Genomic DNA, 21,400 nt, shown 5'->3' with positions numbered 1-21,400 from the left:
TCGTTTTTCTCGATGTGGTCTAAAGAGATGCCTTCTTGTTCATAGTATTTCTCTTTGAATTGTATTTGGTCTTCGGGAGTATGACACCAGGACGGATAGCCGCTGGCTTCTTGCTTCAGTTTCAAAAAGGCATCCACTTAGTCGGCGAAAATGCCTTTCTGACTGGGGTCACCCTTGTGGTATTGTTGTGTCTTGGGAAAGTGACAAATTTCGTACACTTCTAACAGTTGGTATCCCATGTCCAGAGCTTTGAACAATTCTACGCTGACCCAGGTTCCCGTCAAGGCACGTTCTTCCTGGGTGTGATGGCAAGGCTGGTCTTGGTTGCACGTTTCGGCACAAGTACGGCACAATGGAACCATCAGTTTGCCTTGACAATGGTGAGGTAAGACGGGATGGTATAGGTTCGTGGGAGGCAAAACTTTACACTTGATCAAGCCTTCGTATTGTCGAATGTTTTTCAGGTCGATGTGTTCCGTCAGCATTTGTGGGTGCCCTGCAGGAAAGCGACAATATTTGCACACGTAGGGATACAGCGAACACACGTCCAAGTATTTGATTTCTTCTCCTTTCTCTTCGTCGGCTTGGTACAGCAAACAGGTGGCATTGGTCCTTCCTCCGTACAAACTATCCCTCGGGTTCAGCGGGTCCATGAACTGGTAACTTTCCACGAGGCGTTTAAACTCGGGATCGGTTTTCATACGGTAATCGTACTCGTGTTCCCACATTTCCACCACTTGGTATCCTTCCTGTTCCAACTTTAAGCGACGCTGACATGTGTCCTGGTACAAGTCTTCCATGGTTCGTTGTAAAAACTGATTTTTAGTGCTACGGTCAGGGTAACAGACTGGACATCCGTGAAATAAGCAACCGTTAAACTCGTACACGATCTTGGGGTTTTCTAAGTCCCAGCCATCGACCGAATACGTTCCGATGGTCTTTTCACCCCCTCCGTTGCGGGCATGCTGAATCCACTTGTCTTCCTTGTCGCACAAGTAATGTAACCAACGTAGGGCTTTGACCGAGTATTGACGTTTGACAAATTTGGTCGTTTGAGGGCTGATGACAGCCACGGTGTTTTCAGGCATGAATCGTTGTCGATACACTAAGGAACACGCTTTGGCAATGGTGCAAGCTTCTTTCAAAGGATCGACCCCTCCGTGTTCCATGAACAGTTTTCGAAATTTTCCGCAGCAACGCCGTAAAATGTCCACGTCGGAACGACAATACTTTAGCATTTCTTCCTGAAAGTCGAAAGGGTCCGAGGCGTGAGCCTGGTACCAAGCGTAGAAAGCTTCTCGTTGCTCGGTACGCATGTTGTCGGGGTCGTAATAGTGAGCCTCAGGTAAATGGGGTAGAACGGCGTGTTCATTGGCTTCCGTATTGAAAAAGTGTGGAAAGTACCCTTTAGCCATTTCTGTCATTCCAAACGTTTTAGGCATTCGACTCAAAGGCATGGCCAAATAGCTTATCGAATCTTTAAACTGTACTTGTCCCACTTGCATGAAAATGATTTTGGCTCCGTTCAAAGTCACTTTAGGACGCTCGGTGCCTTGTTCCGTATAGTACCTCAAGAGAAACTGTCCATCGTATCCGGAGAAATTGTGAGCCATCACCGTGGCATGACGATGACAATCTCCGTAACGTTCGATGTCCTCTTGGCTCCACGTCTTGTCGACGGGGTCTAAGACCCATTGTGCAAAATCGGCTAACGTGTTCGGTCCCCGAAAGATTTTTTCACGCCCTCCAGGAATCTTGCTGCAGTGAGGGCAATGACTGAAGATAGGTTCCTGAATGCACTTCTCGCACGCTCGATGAGGCACGCAGAAATTAGGAATGTGAATGCCGGTCTCTTGCATGCATTCGAAATAAAAAAAGATGAAATTGCCTTTCTTCTTGTGACCGTCCTCTTTCTCTGGTGGGGGTTGGTATTTTTGCACGTAGCATTGTGTTCCAAGTCCACGATGTGGTGACAAATGTGACATTTTTTCTTTCCTCGACATACGTGTGCCTTGGCAGTATTGGTACATATGCCTTGTCCACAGGTAGGGCACAATCTCAGCAGTTGACAAGCACATTTCTTCTGTGAACCTTGTGTTTTCAAATGTTGTTGGTAACAGGCAGGGCTGACAAACGTGCGCAGACAAGTTGAACAAGGCACTGGTTCTTCGCTCAGACAGGGTGGAGAGGCCAAACATCCTGAGCATTTCCATCCACAATGCTTGTGTTGCTCTCGATTATTATAACCATAATCACATTTCTCACAGTAATAACTGTATCCCAGGAATGCAGTGATACTGGTAATAGTATCGAAATGGTCATCGTGATAATAAACATGAATGTATTTTCTGTCCTTAAAATTTTGGCCTCGAAACAACAGAGGCCCGCGCATTTCTTGAGGGTGCACTTTCAAGGTGTATCGTGGAGCTAGGGCATCTTGCAATTTTTGCATCTCAGGAATGCCACAGGGTGTGTCTTTGGACAGTCCGGCTTGTTGTAACAGGAGTTCTGCTTCGTTTCGTTGTTTGGCTCGGTCCGATTGTGGAATAGTTTTCCTGGCTCTTTTCCATTCAGCCGTGTCGTTCTTGTTGGCATAGGTTCGTCCCACCACGATGGCTCGGGCTAAACACATCTGGTCATGGGGGTTGTTAATTCGGACGAGACTTGTTTTGGTGTTGCGAAGGTCGTCCACCAATAAGACCTTTTTGCGTCCAGTCCCTTGAGGAGGAGAGACGTGGGTCATGTCCAGTGTGGCTTTACCATCGGTGATGTCAAACTGATCATTAGATTGTTGCACGTGTTGAATCTTGTCCATGACTTTGGAAGCAGTCAATTCTGCAGGGGTGCTAAACTCGATCCAAACAGGGGATTTCAAACCGTCGTATTGTATGGAAAGTCTCAAGCGATCGTCTTCTTTGGGTTGACATTGTCGCTTGAGTGCGGTGAGCAAAGAATCCCACACCCCAGTGATGAACACTTCTGCTTTCTCTAACGGTACTTCAGCCTTGAAATCTTTAAACTTCACCGTGTATTTGTAAGCCGTGGTTCTAAATTTTCTAGAGGAGCGCTTTTCCGTCTCTCGAATGGAATAATATTTTTCAGGGTTGACTAAGGGTGGTGAACTTGGTTTAGAGGGTTCGTATTCTGGTTCACTCATGTCCTCTTCAAAATCACTGGCATGAATTTGTGCCAAGATTTCAGCCCTGGTACGAGGCGATAGATCACGTTTCTGCCTCTTACTTTCTTCTTCTTTCTTCTCAAATGAATAGGATCGTTTCATCTTGAGTGAAAAACGTCAAATGACTCAAGTTTAATCACCATAGACTAATTTATAGTCATGGCAGACCAGCGTATATAAAAGGGTGTGTGTCTTGTCCTTTCACTATTCGTTTCACTCTCAAGCTGAGCACAACTACGGAAGAGACTAGCCAAATCGAACGTTTCGTCAGAGCTTTGCGAGGAGTCATTAGAAAATTCTACCAGCCGACGGACTACTCTCCTTCCTTTCGAGATAAAAGTCAAGATATTTGCTATATCTGTCAGAAGAAAGGGCATTGGTCTTCAGAGTGTCCAGACCGTCAAAAAAGAACAAAAACAGGGGCTAAAAAAGACAAAAGTAAAGATACCTGTTATTATTGTCAAGAAAAAGGACATTGGTCTCCAGATTGCCGAAAAAAGAAACAAGAGGAGTCAGAAGAAAAGAGGAATTCTTCAGAAGAAGAGTGGGATTCTTCAGAGGAAGAGAGGGATTCTTCAGAGGAAGAAAGCAGACAGGTGAAGAAAAAGAAACAGGAGAAGAAAAGAAGAAGGGAAGAAAGTGAGGAGGAAGAAAGTGAGGAGGAAGAAGAGGAAAAGCCTGTGACGGTGAAGAAATTCAAAAAACAGAGAGACTAAACAAGGAGACAGAAGAAGTCAATGAACTTTTTTTCAAAGTGTTCTGTTGTGAATTGTGAATTGGATTGTAAGAATGGATAAAAGAATAAATTAATTATATAAGGTAAGTGTCTTTGAGTTTTGATTTTAAGATAAGAACGTACACTCACGCACTCATATAAACGTACTATAGGGATAAAATGTTTTTTGTTTTTTTTTGAGTTATTGGCAATTGAAATTGTATTTCTTTTCGAGAGACGTGGGTGGCCCTGAAAAGGGCCTTTTTTGGTGTAGGGGTGAGTTTAAGCAATCAACTTTAACTGCCTTAAGCCTTTGCCACGGCCAAGGCCTACTTCTGGACTGCGTACTGTTGATGATGATGATTGGGTTGAAATCACTAAGGGTGGTACGGTAGGCTTAGTCACAGGGTTGGCGTGTTTAGCTCGGGAAGGTCGTATTCTCTTCGGTCGTAATAAAGAAGTCTGATATATTTGATTCAGACTCCTTAACTCCGCTAAAATGCCCAACAGTACCGTGACCGTTTGATGTTCACCCTCTTGTTTCTTTGCTGTTATTTCTTCTTGCTGTTGTTGCTGTTGTTTTTTTCTTACCTCTTCTTCTTGCTGCTGTTGTAGGAGAAAAGCTTGTTCCGCTTCCTTTTGTCGTTGTATAAATTTCTCCAATTCTTCTTTCTGTCTCTGTCTAAAATTCTCCACTTGCGGTAATGAAGAAGGTAACGAAGGTTCCGGAACAAATTCTTGCGAGGTAAGAAAATCCACAAAATCCCAATGTACCTCTTCTGAAAGTAAGTCCGGGTTCCCTTGGGCGGTCTCCCCCTGCTGGTGCACCCCAATGGATCGTTTTCTGAGTTTCCGTCATGTAGAATCACTGTCGCATAGATTGACTGCACACAAGCGGTAGCGAATCTATATAGACCACGTGACGTCACAGACTGCTCTCTTCGGATTGGATGCGGGCTGACTGAATTTTGTAACGCGTGTTAGGATTGGTGAATGAACTCAATCCGTTTCAATCCTTCCTCTACCTATAAATAAGCGCAGTTCACTGCATTGATTCACCTGTTCTCGTCGCTTCAAGATGTGGACCACAGTCGAATCATCCACCCTTGTGTCTTCCATGATGTTTAGGACGGACATGCTCATGTATGTCCGGTCCAAGTGGACCGTCGTCGACAAGTCAGACACCAGTCTGTGGATACGAAGAGTGTATGTAGAAAGACAAGGTTGCCTCAAGAGGACACTGATTTATGGCCCTCGAGTAAGACGCAGCTTGAGGACAAGAAGATGCCGCAGATGCCCTTTATGTTAATGGATACATTAACATAAACCCAAAGGCCCTTTTCAGGGCCACCCATATTTCTCGAAAAGAGAATGACTTTCAATTGCCTACCCCGTTTTTTAAATTTAAAAAAAAATCCCATGTTCAATTCCCCTTGAGGCTAGAGTTGCCCACGATTTTTTCCCATGTTAAATTCCCCTTGAGGCTAGGTTTGCCCACGATTTTTTCCCATGTTAAATTTCCATTGAGGCTAGGTTTGCCCAGGGGTCTCTGTAATGCTAATTCCCATTGAGGCTAGGGTGCCCCTATTCACTACTATCGTTAATGTTGCTGGTAAGGCGTTCTCGGCAATCAAAGAAAGACTAGCACGATTAATACGCAGACAGCAAGCGGTCCGACCACAATTAGTGAAATTACCAAGTAACTGAAGTTATTCCTGCAAATGTCAGTAAAATAATAAATCAAGCTGCAAATCAGAAACTGGCAGTGCTAGCAGATCAAGGACTCGGTGAAGCCGGGCATAATATTTAATGTTTAATATCAGGAAGCAGAGTTCCCCGAAGGGGTAATCCTCCTGTTAGACGAAAATAATTATAATAAAAATGTTTAAGCGTATATTCGACACAGCATTTGACATGGACACATTTGTCCTTAAGGACGAAAGTGTACGTGATTATCAATTTTATTCTTATAACGCACGCGTACCCAACGAACGAGGAAGAATTGAATTACATGTCCATGATACAAGTAGATACTTTCTACCCGCTGAGGGTTTTATTCAGGTAGAAAGTGAAATTATAAAAACAGATGATACTGCATACGCAGGTGAAGTACAAGTTGTCTTTGTCAACAACGGCATTATGGCGCTGTTTGATAGCGCTAGTTATTTGATTGATGGAGACAACATCAAAACGATTCAGCAAAATGTTTACGTTGCTACGACAATAATAGGTCTAGCAAGATACTCTGATGATTATTCAAGATCAGCCGGTCCCACAATGATGTTTGCGAAGAATAATTCTAATTCCCCCGTTGCCAAACAGTATACTGAAAGACGGCCAAGAAAACATACTAATGCTGCCGAAATTGCAGATGCAGAGTCTGTGGTTATAAGCGCTAATCAAGATTTTAACCTAGGATTTGCAACACGTCGATCAATGTTGGAGGGGGACCGTAGAAATGTTTCATGCCTAATTCCACTGTCCCATATCTTTAGATTTTGAAAAAATGTTAGAAAAGTTATCTTTGGAGCTAAACACACAGTTGCTCTTGTGAGAAGGGATACCGACAACGACGCACTCCGGAGACCTGCTGAAACTGATCTTGGTAAAGTAGTAGTGACAAAACTTTCGTTGTGGATGCCGGTAATGACTCCATGAATCACCGAAGAACAGTGACTATTATCTTTTATGGGCACAGGTGGTAAGTCTCTGTTGTCCTGGTTGACAACAACCACGGATAGTACCCAAAGTAACATTAATGGGGAATTTATATGACACATAGCATCACAGCAAAGTGTTTCTGTACCACGACATATATTTATTGCTTTTCAGAATTATGATCGATTAAACTCGCAGACTCACTCCCATATGATATTTGACCGACTTGGTGTTACCGAGGTTTCTTTGCGGATAAACGGACAACAAGAACAAAACAGTAAATATACGACTGGATTTGTTCAAAATCGTGTAGCGCGTGTGTACCATCGGTTAATGACGTTTATGGGACGTGATCAAAACGTAGATACTGGATTACAGATCTCACAGCATGATTTTAGAAATCTATCCGATTTATTACTTTTCACTGGAGCATCTTGATTTATCTAGACAATCTGTCGTTGATATACACTTCAACGCCAGAGTGAATACAGGTGACGGTTTTAATTACAGAGCAATCGCGGTTATACTTAGTGACAAAGCAATGTTACTTGAAGGTGCTGGTGATCAAATGAGAGTCGTTAATGCACCAGTGGAAAATCTTTAATCCACGTTATTTAGAAACACTAGCATTTTATAAAAAAATGTCATATCATTATGTTAGTGTCAGTCTGACTCCTGGTCAGATCAAGAAGCTACAATCCGCATCAGCAAAAAAATGCGGAACAACAGTAACGCTAAAGCACAATCAAATCACAGGTGGTGAAAATAAACTGTCGTTGACAGTGTGTCAACTTAAACATCTCAATGACGCTAAACAATCCAAGACTGGAATACGATTTAAACTTTCTGCTACTGCTATCAACAACATGGTTAAAACGGGAGGAATATTTCCACTTCCCGCGACAATACCAGCGCTGATAGCTGCTGCTCCAGCTGTTGAAAAAGCTGTTGCGTTAGGTGCTGTTTGAACAGCCGCTGGAATGGCATTTAAAAAAGCAACGGGAAAGGGATTAAGACTTCCGGGAACTTATCTACGTTGAACTCACAATTGGGTTTTACAGCAATGTCAAATTTTGATTTAATCGATGCTGTTAAACAACTCAAAATAAAAAAAAAAACTTCAGATGGTTTTTTATGCGAGATCAATTACCACAACAACCAAACAACGCTGAAACAGGTATTATTAATCTCGATTCACGTGATGGACCTGGTACTCAATGGGTATCATACACAACTGATCCTCGTGGAATTGTTTATTTTGACTCGTACGGGTTAGCTCCACCGCAGGAATTTATCAGATATGTCGCGCAGTTAGCTATTCTGGTTTGGTATTCGACGTTACCAACACAAAAATTAACTGATCCGCCAATATGCGGCCGTGAAGCAATTGCGGTGCTCGAGTCTATATCGAAATCGTCATTACCACCTCACAAAGCTGTGCACGATTATACAATTCAGCGTTGGAAATCCACGTTTTGAAAAAAAAACGAAGAAGAATAATGGTTGATATTTACGGAAGATATCGTAGTGATATTAGTATTTTAAAAATCTGACATAGATTTATCAAAGTACGTGACCAAAGACGATCTTAATGATCTCATGAACCTGGCTGGAGTTGACCGAGATGAGGTTGTTGTTTTTCAGGACCGATCTGGCAGGCTAAAAACCACTGTTTACTGTGCTTGGTGTATAATGTTAAAAAGTTCTACTGAGTGCGGCCACCACCATCACCAATTACCAAAGAACGAAGGAACAGAAAAACAAGAACAAAGAAATAATACTAAGAGGAAAAGAATAGCAGCCCTCCAAGCCGTGAACAAAGAAAGTGCTCAGAACAAAGTTATTCTCGAACAAAGGAACAATAGGAACACGCAGTAAGATCTTAATATAGTAATATAATTTAAGCATGCGGGCAATTGCATTCTCTGTGCTGTTTTGAAGTATTTAAACTCATTACTGTTAACATTACCCTTATATATTTCTATGTTCTCTTAACTAACAATAACAATATTATTCTATTGGTGCCATTATCCTAAAACAAGTCCACTTTTCTCATCTCCACTAAGCAAAAACAAACTATTTAATCAAGAGTTAAAATCTTATTAAATAAACAAAATTCAATCAATACCTAATGCATATAACTGATAGCTCTTACTACAATATTAATAAGCAATCCAACTTACATAGGAAATTAAATAAGACAATACCATAAAACCAAAATTTACAATAAAAACCATCAATTGAAATCAATCTACACAGTCACAAAGTTAACTAAACCTAAAACTATAGCTATCGAAACCTAAGGAATTTACAAAAGTAATGTCTCAACTTAATAGTAACAAATCATTATTCGCACTTAGTAAAATAACTAGACAATATGGCTCAAAACAAGTATACAAACAAAATGGCGCTCAACGCACCCCCCCCCCAAGATAGTCAACTTAACAATATCAGAAAAATGTCACTCACCAACCAAATAGAAAACTATTCCCCAATACAAAAAGGACAACTAGACACTAGCTTGAGCCCTTCAATAAAACAAATCCAACAAAAAAATCTAACATTCACTACCAGCTCCCCACACAGTATGTTAATCGCAGCAATAAACGATCTTGACCCAACTTCACATGTAGACTTCAAGCGCCCTGATACGAATATGAGGAATTAGATGAAACAATACCCACACTATACGTGGAACACATAATCGCAACCCCCCCCCCCCAATTGGACCAACATTTAGATGTCAAAACAACACTACCAACATACAAACTACTTGAAATTCCCCAGTCCAAAACACCAATTGGCATCCTGATAAGCAAAGAACCAAAAGCCACTATTACCCCACCCAAACCACAGCTAAACCAACCTAATGTAAACGACCCAGCAACCAATCTAAACGTAACAGTTCCAACTACAACTACACAGCAAACTACAACCAACCCACCCCCCATCCACACTCAACACAGCAAAATCCAACAATAATGGAAAACATGATGTCTCAAGGAATGAACAAAAAAAAAAAGAAACAATCCACAACAGCCAAACTTCAGGCCGTTCGGGGATCAATCAATGTAATAAAACCAGCCAACCACCTAAAAATAAACCCCCTAAACCAAACTACCCTTCTACTATTATAAGACAGCGCCAGGGAACAAGTAACCTATTTAGGTAAAGGAAAGCTTCCTATTGGAAAAAAAAACACCACCACTCCAACCCAAACTGGGAAACAGGATACAAGTACTAACAAACCCTCTTCCCCAGGCAACAACTAGGAAGTAAAACCAAGATTTCATTCACTGGAACATACGTTATACATAAGCAGTAGGGACAAGCACCTGCTCCACCTAAGCAACAACAGCATTATAGGTGCCCTTTCCAGAGCACACCATGGGCAATTTAGGTTAATTAGACCAAAAACTGACTACCTAATTGTTCACTGCAGTACGCTCAACCATGTGGAAAATTCCTGCAACTGGAAATCATATGCCACATTAGAGTTAAAACCGAAAGGCACCACAAAATACAAAATAAACCTACCAAACCTGACAGCAAAAAGCCTTCTGAATCAAAAACAGACAACAAAACTACCAAACCACTCCTAAATACGAACTTCAAATCATTACTAACACTCAAAGGATATAATAAGGATCTAAATAACCAAACACTGCTTAAAAAACTCAATGAGAATGGTGCAAAAATAGAAAAGGCATACCGACTTAAAAATCATAAAGGACTACCCACCACAAAAGCAGTTATAGTATCAAAAGTACCAATTGCAACCTTGATAAAATTAGGTTTCTCCGGAGTAAGACACGGACTAGAAACTTTTGTCAACAAACCCCGATTCTGCACCAGCTGTCAACATTGGGGACACTACTCCAACAAATGTCGATACAGATATAAATGCGGCCGCTGCGGGGACCAGCATAGAGAGGCATGTAAAAAGAGAATTATCAAATGCCCCAACTGCAGAGAACCACACCACCCCAGAGCATCTGAATGCCTCTGTCAAAGAAAATCAATTAATTAACCTCATGAATGCCAAACATTTGATGTATTATGCAGCAAAAAAAAATTTTTATCACAGCAACAATACTTCTATCAAACTGGAACAAAGGAAGTCACCTAACCTCTCAACTCCAATCACAACAAAACAAAATCCACTTCCATAAAAAACTAGTCCGCCCCAAACTGTACCAAAATCTGAAACCAAATCAGCAGGAAAAAATCAAAGCCATAACAATACCAAAAACAACCAGTCATACACTCCCCACCAAAGTTATCAAAACATCACATGGCAGATGTGGATTGAACTGTTCAAAGAGATAACTAAATCTAACAGCACCAGACCTCCCACATTAGAAAACACAATAGAACACCTAAACTCACGTGTTACCAAACATTATCATGCTAAACTCACAATTACTCCTCAGACCACCACCATAACCACAACCACCACCAATGTCAATGGAAAACACAACTAAAACGAACCTTACTATCTGGCAATGGAATTGCAGGGGCCTATATGAAAACCTACCTGAACTAATGCACGAAATTATTAATGCAATCAATAAACATGACATAATCTGCCTCCAGGAAACACACTTACCAGAGAATCCGAAACATATACCCAAAATCTCCGAATACTCACCAGGCATATTCAAAAGTCGTAGCAATGGGAAAAAGGGATGAGGACTTGCAATATTTCTAATTGATTCCCTGCCCTACTCTGAAAACTTAACGATCCCAATGCCAATAGACATAAATAACAAAATTGAAATTCAAACTGTATTAGTCAACATTGGATCGAATAATATAATAATAACTAATATATATATATATATATATATATATATATATATATATATATATATATATATATATATATATATATATATATATATATATATATATATATATATATATATATATATATATATATATATGACCCAGGGGGCAATGACAACCTAATCAACTTAGAATCTTATCGACAAATCTCCACTAACCATTCTGGAAACCAGATCATTTGTGGCGACTTTAATGCTCACAATGAACAATGGGGAGAAAGTAGAAGGGATAAAAGAAGCAAATTAATTGTTGAATGGATTGCTGAATCAGTGATGGGTCTAAAACTCGACTTAATCCTGAGGATGGTTCCCTCTCAGCAATCGATCTTACTATATGCGCACCCAAACAAGCCCAACTTACAAACTGGTGGGTTGATCAAGATAACACATTAGGTGTGACCATTTCCCCATCATAATCTCCCTCCAAATATCAATTCAGCAAAACCCTCATGAAGCCCCACCCAAATGGAGACATGATAAAGCTGATTGGGATAACTTTAGGAACATACTAGCCGCTATTAATACCAAAGAGCTCGAAGACCCAGATATAACAATATTCCATGACAATGTAATTAATACTATATTTAATGCAGCTACCCTAAATATTCCCACCCAAAAAAAGAAACACTCAAACTAAATAATCAGAACCATGGTGGGATGATCAATGTCAAAAAAAGTGAATAGAGATAAATAAAAACACTTAACAGATATAAGCGAACAAGAGACTCAATAGATTTCATCCAATATAAAGACAAAGAAAAACACCATAAAGGGATCATAAAACGAGCTAAAGAAAAACATGGCAACGCTTCTGCTCCAAATTGAACCTCAAATCTAATTCTAAACAAGTGTGGGATAAAATAAAATCTATCCGGGGGAAAGCTATCAACTTAACACCTAAGCTGAAAAATGCTACAACCAACCATAACAAAGATGACCTACTTGCTAACCATTTCTCGGCCATGAGTAGTAATACCAATCACACTAGGAACTTCCAAGAAAACAGAAAGAAAGCTGAAACCACACTTCCTAACCTCTTTAAAGACATATAACTCAGATTTAAATTCCGAAATCACCCTATACGAATGGAAAATAGCGCTAGGGTCTAAAAAAGAAACCTCACCTGGGAAAGATCAAATTAGATATATCAAATACAAAAATCTTCCAAACAGCATTACAATAACCATTATAAAACTGCTCAATCAAATTTGATGAAGTGGAACACTACCACTCAGCTGGAAACAAGCAATTGTCATCCCAATCCCTAAACCAGTTAAAGACCCTAATAATATTAACTCGTATCGTCCCATCTCCCTCACTAATAACATGTAAAATGATGAAAACAATCCTAGCCAACAGATTAAAACACCACCTAGAAAGTAACAAACTCATATCAGAAAACCAATGTGGCTTCCGTAACAGGCGCTCTACCACAAATCAACTTTTAAGACTAGAAGCGGATATCAAACTTTAAAGACTAGAAGCGGATATCAAACTTTTAAGACTAGAAGCGGATATCAAACTTTTAAGACTAGAAGCGGATATCAAACTTTTAAGACTAGAAGCGGATATCAAACTTTTAAGACTAGAAGCGGATATCAAACTTTTAAGACTAGAAGCGGATATCAAACTTTTAAGACTAGAAGCGGATATCAAACTTTTAAGACTAGAAGCGGATATCAAACTTTTAAGACTAGAAGCCGATATCAAACTTTTAAGACTAGAAGCGGATATCAAACTTTTAAGACTAGAAGCCGATATCAAACTTTTAAGACTAGAAGCGGATATCAAACTTTTAAGACTAGAAGCGGATATCAAACTTTTAAGACTAGAAGCGGATATCAAACTTTTAAGACTAGAAGCGGATATCAAACTTTTAAGACTAGAAGCGGATATCAAACTTTTAAGACTAGAAGCGGATATCAAACTTTTAAGACTAGAAGCGGATATCAAACTTTTAAGACTAGAAGCCGATATCAAACTTTTAAGACTAGAAGCGGATATCAAACTTTTAAGACTAGAAGCCGATATCAAACTTTTAAGACTAGAAGCGGATATCAAACTTTTAAGACTAGAAGCGGATATCAAACTTTTAAGACTAGAAGCGGATATCAAACTTTTAAGACTAGAAGCGGATATCAAACTTTTAAGACTAGAAGCGGATATCAAACTTTTAAGACTAGAAGCGGATATCAAACTTTTAAGACTAGAAGCGGATATCAAACTTTTAAGACTAGAAGCGGATATCAAACTTTTAAGACTAGAAGCGGATATCAAACTTTTAAGACTAGAAGCGGATATCAAACTTTTAAGACTAGAAGCGGATATCAAACTTTTAAGACTAGAAGCGGATATCAAACGTTTAAGACTAGAAGCGGATATCAAACTTTTAAGACTGGAAGCGGATATCAAACTTTTAAGACTAGAAGCGGATATCAAACTTTTAAGACTAGAAGCGGATATCAAACTTTTAAGACTAGAAGCCGATATCAAACTTTTAAGACTAGAAGCGGATATCAAACTTTTAAGACTAGAAGCGGATATCAAACTTTTAAGACTAGAAGCGGATATCAAACTTTTAAGACTAGAAGCGGATATCAAACTTTTAAGACTAGAAGCGGATATCAAACTTTTAAGACTAGAAGCGGATATCAAACTTTTAAGACTAGAAGCGGATATCAAACTTTTAAGACTAGAAGCGGATATCAAACTTTTAAGACTAGAAGCGGATATCAAACTTTTAAGACTAGAAGCGGATATCAAACTTTTAAGACTAGAAGCGGATATCAAACTTTTAAGACTAGAAGCCGATATCAAACTTTTAAGACTAGAAGCGGATATCAAACTTTTAAGACTAGAAGCGGATATCAAACGTTTAAGACTAGAAGCGGATATCAAACTTTTAAGACTGGAAGCGGATATCAAACTTTTAAGACTAGAAGCGGATATCAAACTTTTAAGACTAGAAGCGGATATCAAACTTTTAAGACTAGAATCGGATATCAAACTTTTAAGACTAGAAGCGGATATCAAACTTTTAAGACTAGAATCGGATATCAAACTTTTAAGACTAGAAGCCGATATCAAACATGCTTTCAACTCCAAAAGAAAATCAGACAGACAGCTTATAGCATTCTTCCTTGACCTTGAAAAAGCGTTTGATCTTCTCTGGACCAAAGGATTGATTGCAAAATTCCTAACAGATCGCAGAATAATCACCAGAGTAGGAAACACTACCTCGAAAGAATACCCCCTTATAAACGGTACCCCACAAGGGAGGTACTCAGTCCTACACTATTTAACATCATGATTAACGACCTTGACTTCAACATAGTGACAAAATGGGTTAACATTTCCCAATTCGCTGATGACAGCGGTATCAGGAGGGCAGGAAACCCTGCTAGCAATCAAGTAGTCAAAGAAATACAGAAAAGCCTAGATAACATAGGGAGATGGACAGATAAATGGGGTTTTAAGATCTCACATGAAAAAACGATAGCAATAATCTTCTCCCCTAAACGCAATAACTAGATAATTTATATTCAAAACCAGTTAATCAAATATACTAAGGTAAAATTCCTAGGTATGTTCTTCGATAAGCATCTATCTTGGAAACACCCGATTGAACTTCTAATTCAAAATTGCAATAAAGATATTGATCTCTTAAGAAATCTTAAAGGGACAACCTGGGGATCCAATCAAGAAACCCTATTAACCATTTATAGATCACTTATAAGGTCGAAGCTAGATTATGGATGCCAAGTTTACAACTCAGCGAAACAAAACATTACTGAACAAACTGGATGCTATCCAAAGGAAAGCATTATCTGTTTGCACTGGCACTCTGCTATCGACATCATTGGACGAACTTCAAGTCCTCACCGGTGAACTGCCATTACAAATAAGAAGACAGGAAATGCTCCTCCGATACTCCAATCGATTAACAAATCACCCCGACTCGCATGCTACAAAAGTAACCATTAGCAAATGCAGTGAAAGGGGTGAGATTAGCGACAATGGGAATTAGCATTAAAAACACCCCCTGGGTAAGATTAGCGACAATGGAAATTTAACATTAACCACCCTGGGTAAGATTAGCGACAATGGAAATTTAACATGGGCAAAAAACCCTGGGTAAGATTAGCGACAATGGAATTTAACATTGGAGAAAGGAAAAAAAAGGAAATATTGATTTTAGCGACAAAGGCATTCGAACAATGGACAAGAAATATCGATTCTAGGGACAAAGGCAATTGAACATGGGGAATAGAGTTTGGGACTGTCTAGGGACAAGGGGAATTGAACATGGGAATAGAGTTTGGGTTTGTCTAGGGACAAAGGAGAATTGAACATGTTAGAAAAAAAAAACTACTTTAGGGACAAGGGGAATTGAACATGGGATTTTTTTTAAAAAAAAAAAATTATAAAGGGGTAGGCAATCGAAAGGCTATCTCTTTTCGAGAAATGTGGTTGGCCCTGAAAAGGGCCTTTGGGTTTATGTTACTATTAATATTAACATAGACGGCATCTGTCACATCTTCTTCTTCTTAAACTCCTTCTAACTGCAGGTCCATACACAAGTACCCTCTTGAGGCATCCTTGTCTTTCTATGTAAACTCTTCTCATCCATAGACTAGTATCTGTCCTATCAACAACAGTCCACTTGGACCGGACATACATGAGCATGTCCGTCCTAAACATCATTGAAGACACAAGGGTGGATGATTCAACTGTGGTCCACATCGTGAGGCGACGAGAACAGGTGAATCAATGCAGTGAACTGCGCTTATTTATAGGTAGAGGAAGGATTGAAACGGATTGAGTTCATTCACCAATCCGAACACGCGTTACAAAATTCAGTCAGTCCGCATCCAATCCGAAGAGAGCAGTCTGTGACGTCATGTGGTCTATATAGATTCGCTAGCGCCTGTGTGCTGTCAATCTATGCGACAGTGATTCAACATGACGGAAACTCAGAAAACGATCCATTGGGGTGCACCAGCAGTGGAGACCGCCCAAGGGAACCCGGACTTACTTTCAGAAGAGGTACATTGGGATTTTGTGGATTTTCTTACCTCGCAAGAATTTGTTCCGGAACCTTCGTCTCATTCTTCATTACCGCAAGTGGAGAATTTTAGACAGAGACAGAAAGAAGAATTGGAGAAATTTATGCAACGACAAAAGGAAGCGGAACAAGCTTTTCTCCTACAGCAACAGCAACAGCAACAAGAAGAGGTAAGAAAAAACAACAACAAGAAGAAGTAGCAGCAAAGAAACAAGAGGGTGAAAATCAAACGGCTACGGTACTGTTGGACATTTTAGCGGAGTTAAGAAGTCTGAAACAAATGTATCAGACTTCTTTATCACGACCGAAGAGAATACGACCTTCCCGAGCTAAACACGCCAACCCTGTGACTAAGCCTATCGTACCACCCTTAATGATTTCAACCCAATCATCATCATCAGAAGTAGGCCTCGGCCGTGCCAAAGGCTTAAGGCAGTTAAAGTTGATTGCTTAAACTCACCCCTACACCAAAAAAGGCCCTTTTCAGGGCCACCCACTTCTCTCGAAAATAGATAGCCTTTCAATTTGCCAATAACTAAAAAATCAACAAAAAACCCCCATTTTACCCTTATAGTACATGTCTGTGTATGAGTGCGTGAGTGTAGCTTCTTATTTTAAAATCAAAACTCAAAGACACTTACCTTATATAATTAATGTATTCTTTTCTCCATAGTTACAATCCAATTCACAATTCACAACAGAACACTTTATAAATTACATTCACTGCTTCTGTTTCTTTTTTTACTCTCTCTTTTTTTCAATTTCTTCACCGTCACAGTCTTTTCCTCCTCTTCCTCCTCACTTTCTTCCCTTCTTCCTTTCTTCTCCTGTTTCTTTTTCTTCACCTGGCTGCTTTCTTCCTCTGAAGAATCTCTCTCTTCTTCTGAAGAATCCCTCTTTTTTTCCGACTCCTCTTGTTTCTTTTTTGGGCAATCTGGAGACCAATGTCCTTTTTCTTTACAATAATAACAGGTATCTTGACTTTTGTCTTTTCTAGCCCCTGTTTTTTTTCTTTTTTGACGGTCTGGACACTATGAAGACCAATGCCCTTTCTCCTGACAGATATAGCAAGTATCTTGACTTTTATCTCGAAAGGAAGGAGAGTAGTCCGTCGGCTGGTCTGAAGAGAATTTTCTAATGACCCCTCGCAAAGCTCTGATGAAACGTTCCATCTGGGTAGTCTCTTCCATCGTTGTGCTCGGTTTGAGAGTGAAATGAATAGTGAAAGGACAAGACACACACCCTTTTTATATACGCTGGTTTGCCATGACTATAAATTAGTCTATGGTGTTTAAACTTGAGTCATTTGACGTTTTGCACTCAAGATGAAACGATCCTATTCATTCGAGAAGAAAGAAGAAAGTAAGAGGCAGAAACGTGATCTATCGCCTCGTACCAGAGCTGAAGTCTTGCCACAAATTCATGCCAGTGATTTTGAAGAGGACATGAGTGAACCAGAATCCGAACCCTCTAAACAAAGTTCACCACCCTTAGTCAACCCTGAAAAGTACTATTCCATTCGAGAGACGGAAAAGCGCTCCTCTAGGAAATTTAGAACCACGGCTTACACCTACACAGTGAAGTTTAAAGATTTCAAGTCCGACGTACCAATGGAGAAAGCAGAAGGGTTTATCACCGAGATGTGGGATTCTTTGCTCACCGCACTCAAGCGACAATGTCAACCCAAAGAAGACGATCGCTTGACACTATCCATAGATCACGACAGCTTGAAATCCTCTGTTTGGTTCGAGTTTAGCAGACCCGCAGAACTAACCCCTTCCAAAGTCATGGACAAGATTCAACACGTACAACAATCTAATGACCAGTTTGACATCACCGATGGTAAAGCCACACTGAAAATGGCCCACGTCTCTCCTCCTCAAGGGACCGGACAACGCAATAAGGTGTTATTGGTGAACGCCCTTCGCAACACCAAAAAGAGTCTCGTCCAAATTCACAATTCTCAAGACCAGATGTGTTTAGCCCGAGCCATCGTTGTGGGACGAACCTATGCCAACAAGAACGACACGGTAGAATGGAAAAGAGCCTGGAAAACTATTCAACGATCCGACCGAGCCAAACAACGAAACGAAGCAGAACTCCTGTTACAACAAGCCGGACTGTCCAAAGACACACCCTGTGGCATTCCTGAGATGCAGATATTGCAAGATGTCCTAGCTCCACTCTACGCCTTGAAAGTGCACCCTCAAGAAATGCGCGGACCTCTGTTGTTTCGAGGGAAAGACTTTAAGGACGGAAAATACATTCATGTCTATTATCACGATGACCATTTCGATACCATTACCACTATCACTGGATTCCTGGGATACAGTTATTACTGTGAGAAATGTGACTATGGCTATAACAATCGAGAGCAACACAAACATTGCGGATGGAAATGCCCAGGATGTTTGGCCTCTCCACCCTGTCTGAGCGAAGGACAATAAAGAGTACATTTTCCTGCTTGTCTGCGCACGTTTGTCAGCCCTGCCTGTTACCAACAACATCTGAAGACGCAAGGTTCACAGCAGAAATGTGCTTGTCAACTGCTGAGATTGTGCTCTACGTGTGGACAAGCCCTACGTACCAATAATGCCAAGGCACACGTATGTTCAGGAAAGAAAAAATGTCACATTTGTCACCACATCGTGGACTTGGAACACGAATGCTACGTGCAAAAATACCAACCCCCACCAAAGAAAGAGGATGGTCACAAGAAGAAAGGCAATTTCATCTTTTTCGATTTCGAATGCATGCAAGAGACTGGCATTCACATTCCTAATTTCTGCGTGGCTCATCGAGCGTGCGAGAAGTGCATTCAAGAACCTATCTTCAGTCATTGCCCTCACTGCAACAAGATTCCTGGAGGGCGTGAAAAAATCTTTCGGGGACCGAACACGTTAGCCGATTTTGCCCAATGGGTCTTAGATCCCATCGACAAGACGTGGAGCCAAGAGGACATCGAACGTTACGGAGATTTGTCATCTTCATGCCACAGTGATGGCTCACAATCTCTCCGGACACGATGGATAGTTTCTTCTCAGATACTATGCGGAACAAGGCACCGAACGTCCTAAAGTCACTTTGAACGGAGCCAAAATCATTTTCATGCAAGTGGGACAAGTGCAGTTTAAAGATTCGATGAGCTATTTGGCCATGCCTTTGAGTCGAATGCCTAAAACGTTTGGAATGACAGAAATGGCTAAAGGGTACTTTCCACACTTTTTCAATACGGAAGCCAATCAACACGCCGTTCTACCCCATTTACCTGAGGCTCACTATTACGACCCCGACAACATGCGTACCGAACAACGAGAAGCTTTCTACGCTTGGTACCAGACTCACGCCTCCGACCCTTTCGACTTTCAGGAAGAAATGCTAAAATACTGTCGTTCTGACGTGGACATTTTACGGCGTTGCTGTGGAAAATTTCGAGAACTGTTCATGGAACACGGAGGGGTCGAAGCTTGCACCATTGCCAAAGCGTGTTCCTTAGTGTATCGACAACGATTCATGCCTGAAAACACCGTGGCTGTCATCAGTCCTCAAACGACCCACTATGTCAAACGTCAATACTCAGTCAAAGCCCTACGTTGGTTACATTACTTGTGCGACAAGGAAGACAAATGGATTCAGCATGCCCGCAACGGAGGAGGCGAAAAGACCATCGGAACGTATTCGGTCGATGGCTGGGACTTAGAAAACCCCAAGATCGTGTACGAGTTTAACGGTTGCTTATTTCATGGATGTCCCGTCTGTTACCCTGATCGTAGCACTAAAAATCAGTTTTTACAACGATCCATGGAAGACTTGTACCAGGACACTTGTCAGCGACGCCTAAAGTTAGAACAGCAAGGATACCAAGTGGTGGAAATGTGGGAACACGAGTACGATCACCGTATGAAAACCGATCCCGAGTTTAAACGTGCCGTGGAAAGTTACAAGCTGATGGACCCCCTAAACCCGAGGGATAGTTTGTACGGAGGAAGGACCAATGCCACCTGTTTGCTGTACCAAGCCGACGAAGAAAAAGGAGAAGAAGTCAAATATTTGGAGTTGTGTTCGCTGTATCCTTACGTGTGCAAATATTGTCGCTTTCCTGCAGGGCACCCACAATTGTTGACAGAACACATCGACCTGAAAAAGATTCGACAATACGAAGGCTTGATCAAGTGTAAAGTTTTGCCTCCCACGAACCTATACCATCCCGTCTTACCTCACCATTGCCAAGGCAAGCTGATGTTTCCTTTGTGCCGTACTTGTGCCGAAACGTGCAACCAAGACCAACCTTGTCAGCACACCCAGGAAGAACGTGCCTTGACGGGAACCTGGGTCAGCGTAGAATTGTTCAAAGTTCTGGACATGGGATACCAACTGTTAGAAGTGTACGAAATTTGCCACTTTCCCAAGACACAACAATACCACAAAGGTGACCCCAGTCAGAAAGGCATTTTCGTCGACTACGTGGATGTCTTTTTGAAACTGAAGCAAGAAGCCAGCGGCTATCCTTCCTGGTGTCACGCTTCCGAAGACGAAAAGACATTTAAAGAGAAATACTATGAACAAGAAGGCAACTCTTTAGACCACATCGAGAAAAATGAAGGCAGGCGGTCGTTTGCCAAAGTGATGTTAAATTGCTTGTGGGGTAAAATGGCACAACGACCGTGTTTACCCAAGACGGAATATTTGACAGAACCTTCCCGCTACTTCCAGATGATTCACGACAAAACCAAATACATGAAACACGTGGACGTCGTTCGAGAGGATTTGATCTTGGTCAATTACGAAGAAGATCTGGACTTTGTACAAGACGACCCTTTTGGAAATGTCATCATTGCGGCTTACGTCACAGCTCATGCTCGCTTAAAATTGTACGAAGCTTTAGAACTGTTAGGGGAACGCGTCCTGTACTTTGACACGGACAGTTGCATTTACAT

The sequence above is a fragment of the Sinohyriopsis cumingii genome, chromosome 8 (genome assembly GCF_028554795.1).
Source record: "Sinohyriopsis cumingii isolate HCF-2022 chromosome 8, ASM2855479v2, whole genome shotgun sequence".
Lineage (NCBI taxonomy): Eukaryota > Metazoa > Mollusca > Bivalvia > Unionida > Unionidae > Sinohyriopsis > Sinohyriopsis cumingii.
Note: the sequence above shows the minus strand (reverse complement) of the source record.